This window comes from Leptopilina heterotoma, unplaced genomic scaffold, assembly GCF_015476425.1.
Source record: "Leptopilina heterotoma isolate Lh14 unplaced genomic scaffold, ASM1547642v1 Lhet_314, whole genome shotgun sequence".
Lineage (NCBI taxonomy): Eukaryota > Metazoa > Arthropoda > Insecta > Hymenoptera > Figitidae > Leptopilina > Leptopilina heterotoma.
The window spans coordinates 300179-309997 of NW_025111015.1; positions in this window are offsets into that span (position 1 = coordinate 300179).

Here is a 9819-nt window from a genome sequence, read left to right on the forward strand (position 1 = left end):
TAGCAGAAGCTGCAAGATAATTTTTCTTCTAATATAAAGAAAAACCGACCCCACATCATTTTTCAATAAATTCCTCGCCAAAAATAAAGAAGAAGAAGAAGAAAGAAGACGAAAATTCCGTCGATAATTATAAACGAAACGAATTATCAAAGGCCATCTATAGTTCCTATGTATATATCTCCCAACGCACATTTCGATGTCCTGAAGGTTAAAATTGTCTTCGAGTGGAAAGAGAGAGGAAACGAGAAAAGGGGTCGCTTCTTCCTTATCCACCAAGTCGTTTCCCATTTCCCTCTGGACTTTGGTGGTATACCCCTTTCCACTCATCGCCTCTCTCTCTCAGCATCAGTATTTCTTCTTCCTTTTCCCCCTCCCACCCTATTCCTCTTCTTCTTCTTCCTTTCTTCTTCATCTATTTCTTTATAAACCATCATCCTTCTTTCCACAATCTTCCTCCTTCCTTTCGATTGCTTCGAGGGAAATATTCGTAAGAATTAAAGCGGCGGGAATTAACATTCCGGGGAGGCTTGTCAGAGAAGAGTGGTGGTGGAGGGGGGGGGGGGACGTGCGTGCCACCCTCGCTCGCGAAACAACGGAAACATTACCACCCCCTCCAAAAAGCCTCGAGTTCGAACCTACTCACCCTTCCTTCTTTCTCCAACCAACCACCCCTTCTCCTTTTATTCACCATTCTCTCTCTTTCTCTCTTGACGACGACGTTTCGTTCTTCGTTTTCCATCGTCTACAATTCTCCTCGACCCTTCTTCTATATATGTACGTTGCTCTCTCGCGATTTATATATATGTGTATGTGTTTTAAAGACGCGTTTGTATATACATATATATATATTCATGCATATGCAACTGTGTTGAACGGTTCTCGTTACTTCTGTTGAGAGAGTGTACATGAATCCACGGTAATATTTAAAGCGAAGGCGAAGGCGTCGCAGGGAGGCAAAACACTCGCTCTCTTCTGCCTGGTGGCTGGCTGTCTTATTCTTTCCACTCATTAAGGCGGATCGATGTGGCACTGGATGCCGACGAGAGATAGTGGGAGGGGTGGGGGGTGGTGGTACAACACCAGAGTTGCCCTGATATGGGGTGGAATGGAAACATGAAACACTGCAAACGCAGCCAGGCACAGCATGACATGTCACTCCCCCCACTCATCAACCCACCTTTTCTTATTCTCTCTCAGCCTTCACGTCTCTCTCACTTACTGTCGGTTTTTTTTTCTTTTCTTTTTTTTTTTACTTCTTAATGTATATAAACTTCCCTCTAACTTCCCTAACGTTGGGTGTATTATAGGAAATATTCGACTACTTTACTAATAAGGCCACGTGCGATTCGTCTTCGTGGTTAGCTATATATGTATGCTATCGTGTCTTTTGAATTTATTATTATTACCTCAAATTGCACGTAATATTCCATAAATATTATAATTACGTATATCAGTTCCAGTGTTCCATTGGATTTCTTTTTTAAAAAAAAATTTTTTTCATGGGAACACTATAGAACACTGAAACTGATATATGGATATGATAGTGTTTCATTAGAACACTAGAATTTAAAAAACACTAAACACTGAAAAAAAATTTAATTCAATCAAATAAAAATTAATTGACTCAATTAAATGGTTGAATTGTCTATTGTCCAATAAATATTTATTTGAACCAAGTAAATATTTATTAGATCTGAGTACTTTATTTTATCGTATCAAATAAATATTTATTTGTACCAAATACGAATTACTTAAGTCAAATAAATGGAATAATTGGATCTAATAAATATTGCTTTAAATCAATTATGAAAATTATTTCATCAATAATATAAGGTTTTTAATTCAAATGAATATTTATTTTCATCAATAAAATAAATTTTTTGAAGTAACTAAATATTTATTTGTATCAAATATATTCAATTATTCATCATAATTAATTCTTTTAATTGAGACTTAATATCCCTTCAATTGCGTCAAATAATTAATTATTTGGTCCAAATAAAAAATTTATTTGCATCAAAACAAAGCAGTTTTGGATTGAAATAAATCTCAATTTGTATTAAATAAATGAAACTTTTTATAATTTTTATAATTATGAAAATAATAAAAATTTAAATTTCGTACTATCGATTCTACCTTCTAAGGGAATCAAAGCTTGAAAGTATTATAGTAATGTTTGAAAAGAAAATTAGAGTATATATTTTGTACATGTGCGGTAATTGTGTTCACCCTTGATCTACATTATTTTTTTACGATTTTGTGCCACGCAAATCAAGTTTATATACAGGCATATTTTATTATATTTAATACCATAATATTCTCAAACTTGACGCATGTGTCCTAAAATGTTAAAAGTTAACATTTTATTATACTCGACAGTGAAATTTATATTTTTCCACTGTCATTTACTTAGTTTTTCTTTTCTTTTTTGAATTGTTTTTTTATATGCTTAAGCATATAATAAAATATATAAAGTATATAAGTTGTAAGTAAAAATGACAATAATTTAAATAATAATAAAAAACAGTTTTAAACATTTTTCTTGTAAACGTTTTTTTTTTAGTAAAAAGTGTTCAGAATAAAGTAAGATTAATTTTTGTAAATGCTTAAATTTCACCTGCCCTTAAAATACAGAAAAAATCGTGTCAATTTTTCCATTGAGTAAAAAACGAAACCTTGACATGCCCTTAATAAACTTTCGCTCGTAATTTCGAGGCCATATATTTCGTCTGTATACTTTAAAATTCAATCATAGAAATCTCCCAATGACCATAAAAAATCACAAAAACAAAACTATAATTTATGCCATGAACGCCAAAGAGAAAACAAATTACAACCCAAAATTTATGAAGACATCAAAAAAAAGAAAAAATTATTAACACCGAGTTATACACTATTATTTTGTGCCATTAAAAAAAAACCCAAACAAAGAAAAGATTTCTTTCGTAAAAGAAAGAGAAGGAAAAAAATCACCATACATGAGATATATGTCACATTTCCCAAGACCCCTTGATATGCATCAATATTTTTTCACATTAGTCATTCCGTACGGGTTAGAAACACGCAAGCACACAATATAATGTGGTAACGTGTGTGGAATACTTAAAAAGTACAAAACCCACTGGCACTGTTTCAATATCAAAAATTATCATAATAGTAATAATAATAATAATAATAATAATAATAATGAAAAAAAGACATAAGTGTTGGAAAAAATGCATAAAAAAAAATAATAATTAGATACGTGCGTGTTATTAAAATCTGGCCTTAACCCCCTAAAAAGAAAAAAAATGTGCGTGTGTGTTGAAATCTGAGCTATTAACCCCTGAAAATAAAAAAAAAAGTGCGTGTGTGTTGAAATCAGAGATATTAACCCCTGGAAATGGAAAAAATGTGCGATGTATGTTGATAAGAGTGTATCACAATAAAGATAAGGATAAGAATCTAAGAATTGGTTATATAGTGGTAGGTAGAGAAATAGAATGGCAAGGGAGTGGAAATGGCGTCAAAGAGAGAGAAAGAGAGAGGAGAGGAGAGGTAAAAGAGCCGATGGAGGGTGAAGGCCACGTGCTCAGCCACGTGGTGACCTCCCCCCACACACACAGAAACGATACCAACCCCAATTCCCCAAGAGACGCGCGCCGATGCCAGCTGACCACTGGACCACCCCATTCCACTTGCTGGAAAATCTCAACCACCGTCAACCCCTTTTCTCCCCCCTCCCTTCCATCCATTCTACTATCCGCACACTATCGTCCAGTCCGCGACCTTTATTCTCCGACCACGTGCTCTCTCTTTCCCTCAACCCCTTTTTCATTCATCTATTTACTACACTCTCCAAATATTCAACTCATCTTCTCGTCAAACAATTATTTTCGGCAATTTCCATTCTAAAAATTATTAGATATTTACAAAAAAAATTTATATTAACATTTATTTACAAATTTTTTCAAAAGTAAAATTATTTATAAACTTCAATAACTTTTTTTGTAAATAAATTTTTAATTACCTTAATTTTATTTGCATTATGTCTATACATAATTTTTGGGTGGTACAAAAACAGTCCCGGAACGCGTTTTCAAAAATTTTAATTTTTCTATTATATAGTTATAGGGTAAGGAGCTTCAAGGTGGCCACCCATCTTTTGAACGACTGTAAATTCTATAAACGGTATTATATAACTTAATTAATAATATATGCCGTGAAACTGTATCTCCTTAGCTAACTTTTTAACAAAAAAAATTTTTTTATATTACTAAAGAAAATAAAACTTAGACGACTTTGGAAAAACAGCTGAAATTTTGCTTTAAAAAAAGTGTCCCTAAGAGGTGCGGCCACCATTCAAAAATTCACTGAATATTAAAAAAATAGTTGCAAAAATCAATTTATGGTCATTTTATTTGAATTGTATTTGGCTTATAATCACAGATCATAATATTTGCAAACTCTGTTTTTAACTTATAAAAAGACATTTTAAAATATTGTTAATTATTTATCCTATTTCATACATTAAAAACTAAATTATTTTATTATTCATCATAAAATTTTTTAAATCGATTAAATTTACATTTTCCATAATATATTTTGATAAATATTACATCGTAAAAAATTTTAAAGTGATTTTACTCAAAAACGCTGATGGTGGCCACCTTAGGACTAGCTAGTTTTTTCTTAATTGTGAAATTTGTCAAATGTGCAATTTTTTATAGCTTAAAAAATTAAGGTATAATAGAAAAAATAAATAATTTTTTTTTTCATCATTAGTAGATGTTTTACTCATTAAAAATTGCACAATTGAGAAAAAACTAGAAATTTCTAACTTTAACTACAGTTTATAGAAAAATAACAACAATTAATTGTTTAAACAATTTAATAAATGAATTATTTTTTATCACTAGTACATGTTTTACTTCTGAAAAATTGCAAAATTGAGAAAAAATTTGGAATTCCGAGCCTTAAGTACAGTTTATGAAAAAAATAACAACAATTAATTGTTTAAACAATGTTTAAATTATTTATTTTTTATTTTTTATCATTAGTAGATGTTTTACTCAAGACAAATTTCACATTTAAGGAAAAACTAGAAATTTCTAACCAAGTACAGTTTATAAAAAAAATAACAACTAATTGTTTAAACAATTTAATAAATTGGTATACTTTTTTTCATACATCACAAAAACACTTGAACATTATTTTAATAGGGTTATTTGATTAATTTTCTTAAATAATGAAGCTAAAAAAAATTTTAATTATTTTCATCATTTCAATTTTACTATATTATTTACTAGAATTTTTAACTAATTTCCTTCTTTATAACTCAATTATTATTTTTCGTAATTTTTGAAAAAGTTTTTTGAGAATTTCTAAATCCACTTCTTTTTACAATTTAATTTTACGAAATTTCGATTATTCGAAAACTCTTCAATTAAATATATATTTAATAAAAAAAAAAAGAAAATAAAAACTTTAAATATAATTTTAAAAAAAGTTCAATTAAAGTTTTACAAAAAATTCATTCTACAAATTTGTTAGTTAAAAGCATGAAAAATTCAGTATTTTCAAATATTTCAATTTAAAACCTTTTCAAAATTTAATCATTTCTGAAAATTGAACGCTATAATAGTTTTAAAATTCAATTATTATCGAAAATTTTAACTGAAATTCATTTTTTTACATAAATTTCTATTAAGAATTCAATTATTTATATAAAAAGATATCTTCATGAAAACAAGAATGAAATAACTTTTAATCGGTATAAAACTAATTACTAAAATCTATAGAAAAAACAACTTGTGTAGTTAAATCCATATACTCATTAAATTCTCAAATATGTTGCACTGAAATGTACTGCCGTATAGAGAATCAGTATAACGATTTCCACTGATTCGAATTTAAAAGATATGAATGCACCGAATTTGTAAAACATACTCCAGACGTTTATGACGTGTGAAAAATTATGTGCACTCGCAAAGAAATTCTCACTTCCCAGTAAAAACAAATAAGTAAAATTTAATTGAAAATCAGTAAAATTCTATACTTAATGTTATTCTCATTAATGGGTTTTAAAATTTTCGATTGGTCCATGTATAATCACAATCATATAGGGTCAGTAAATAGATTATAAAATCATCAATATTTTTAAAAGTTTCCAATCAATTCTCAAATTTAAAGAGTTAATTAATTAGAATCTGTAAGAGAAAAATCTTTACATTGTCGCGTTTGTAATATTTGAAAAAAAACCTTCTATAATAAAAAAGACGACATATATACATATCTGAATTTAATATATTTCTACACGTGAAGTTAAATTCGTTTGGTACGTGGCATCAATCAGACAGATATGATATTTCTCGGTGCGGATCTCCAAGGCACCCTTATCTCTGAGTTGTCGGGTTGGAAAGGCGCGCTAACCAACACACGAGCATAATCTGCGACCCCTTTTATATATATCTGTCTCTATATGCTCGCATACATATATTTACTACTCATAAGGGTGTATGTACACACATGCATGCGTAAAATCATGATTCAGTGTGTGCTTTTCTACATATGCACATCTATGTATGTAAATTTTGTTAAAGAACCACGCCCTCCACGCGAAGAGTCTCCCCCCCTCCCCCCACCTCACCCCATCCATCTATATACCCCCGACCCCCTAATGACGCAAGCAAAGCAAAACAAAGAAAGGTTTATACACCGGCGTGCAATCCTCCTACCCCCTTCTCGCTTCTTCTTCTTCTTACCACCCTCTCCCCCCCCCCCTTCTTCGCAAGCTTCCCTCAAAACCCGTCGTCTTTCGTTTTCTCTCACTCTCACATGCGCGCAAATGAAATCGATTAAAATGCTGAGCGCAAACTTCTAGGTAGAGTGAGGGAGAAAAAGGATGAGAGAGCAAAAAGGAGAGAAAGAGAGTCACCCCCAAGCCCACCACCCCCCCTTCCTCTCTCTCTCAAGCTTTGCCTACCGATCCCACCAAAAACTCCCACTCCTTTAACGTGAAGAAACCGAGAAAACCCTTACGTGCGTATGAAGATGTGTATATATGTGTGTTTGTGTGTGAGAGACAGAGAGGGAGAGAAAGAGGCTTTCCCATGTCTGTGAGCGTGATTACTCGTACCACAAATACATACATAGCTAACAATCACACAAACTTTGTTCTTCATCTCTCTTACTAGTATTTTCTCTCTTTTTAACGTCCCCCCCCTCTCTCTCTCTCTCACTCTCTCTCTCTCTTGCTCCCTCATCACGTTTAGTTTCTGTTGATTCTCCTTCGAGATTTTCTTCCTATCTTTACGTGTGTGTGTGTATAAAGAAGCGCATATATGAGCCTCACATAAGAGCCTTATAATGCGACTTATATGTGCATGGATGTACGTATTCGCATGTATATGCACATGTGCTTATATAGATGCACATGTAGAAATAGATAAGGAAATATACATACACATGTGCTTATATAGATGCACATGTAGAAATAGATAAGGAAATATACATACACATGTGCTTATATAGATGCACATGTAGATATACATATGGAAATATACTTGCACATGTGCTTATATAGGTGCACATATAGATATACATATAGAAATATATACATACACATGTGCTTATATAGGTGCACATATAGATGTACATATAGAAATATATACATACACATGTGCTTATATAGGTGCACATATAGATGTACATATAGAAATATACATACACATGTACTTATGTAGGTGCACATGATATGACATCGGTATGATGATAAAATTCTCCAAAAGAACCAAAATCAAAAAGTAAACAATGTCGGAGATAATCATGATTGAAATCAACGTCTCTTTTTGACCGGTTTTTTGAACGACGATTATCACCGAATTGGTGGATTTTCTGACTATGAGCCCTCTGGGACTTTTGATCAGCAGGTCATAAAGTGCAATCTGCAAAAGTTTCAGTCCTTTTTGAAGAGTCTGCGTCCTTCTATTTTTAGAAAATTTACGAATTAGGCTAAAAAATTGACTATATTTGATTTATTACGATTATCTCACGAAAAATTCAGGAGACTCTTGAAATACACCCAAAAATTACGTTTTTTATCCGTCTTGACATCCTGATTAAAAGACTCAAAGGAACCAAAGTCAAAAATTGAACAACTTTAGAGATAATCGTGATCGAAATCAACGTATTTTTATGACCGATTACCTTGAACAACGATTATCTCCGAATTGGTGGATTTTCCGACTTTGAACCCTCTGGGACTTTTGATCAGCCGGCTATAAAGTATATTCTATAGGAGTTTCGGTCCTTTTGGAAGAGTCTGGTTCATTCTATTCATACAAATTTTACTAATTAGGTTAAAAATCGGTTATAATTTATTTCTTACGATTTTCTCGAAAAATTCGAAAGGAGACTCTTTAAAAATACCTGATAATTATGTTTTGCGTCCATCTTGATATGCTGATTAAAAAACATAAAGGAACCAAAGTAAAAAAATTAATACCTTTAGAGATAATCATGATTGAAAACAACGTCTCTTATTGAACGGTTCTTTTGAACATCGATTATCTCCGAATTGGTCGATTTTCGGACTGTGATGCCTCTGGGACTTTCGATCAGCAGGTCATAAAGTATAATCTACAGAAGTTTCAGTCCATTAGGAAGAGTCTGCTTCAGTTTATTCATTCAATATGTACTAATTAGGATAAAAACTCTGCTGTAATTCATTTATTACAATTTTGTGCAAAAATTCATAAGGAGGCTCTGCGAAATCCCCGAAATTCTACGTTTTGCGTCCGTCTTGATATGCTGATAAAAAAAACCCAAAAGAATCAAAGTCAAAAATTGAACAACTTTGGAGATAATCGTAATCTAAATCAACGCGTTTTTATGATCTATTATCTTGAACGACGATTATCTCCGAATTGGTGGATTTTCTGACTTTGAACCCGCTGGGACTTTTAATCAGCAGGTCATAAAGTATAACCTACAGAAGTTTCGGTCTTCTTGAAATAGTCTGCTTAACTCTATTCATACAAACTATACAAATTCATCTCAAAACTCTGTTATAATTAATTTATTACGATTTTCTACAAAAATTCATAAGGAGACTCTTTAAAAAAAATCTGAATATTTCGTTTTGCGTCCGTCTTGACATCCTGATTAAAAGACTTAAAGGAACCAAAGTCAAAAATTGAACAGCTTTAGAGATAATCGTGATCGAAATCAACGTCTTTTTATGACCGATTATCTTGAACAACGATTATCTCCGAATTAGTGGATTTTAGGACTTTGAACCCTCTGGGACTTTTGATCAGCAGGTCATTAAGAGTAATATGCAGAAGTTTCAGTTCTCTTAGTAGAATGTGCTTCATTCTATTTATAATAAAATTTTTGCTACAATAGATTTATTACGATTTTCTACAAAAACTCGTAAGGTAACTCTTAAAAAAAACACCCAAAATTACGTCTTGCGTCCGTCTTGTCATATTGATGAAAAATCTCCAAAAAATAAAAACTAAAAGCCAAACAACTTTGGAGATAATCGTCATTTAAGACCACGATTTTTTGAACGACGATCGTCTCCGAATTGCGGACAATTTTCTGACTTTGGACCCTCTGGGGCTTTTGATCATTTTGCCAAGAAGTGTATCATAAATGTGTTCTGGAAGAGTTTACTTCCTTATAAACAAGAAAAGCTCTACTAATTAGGCTAAGAACACCACTAAAACTCATTTATTATTTTCTCCAAAAAGAAAATTCTGCAAAAATATTCGAAAATTATTTTTTTACGTCCGTCTTGACATCCTGATTAAAAGATCAAAAGGAACCAAAGTC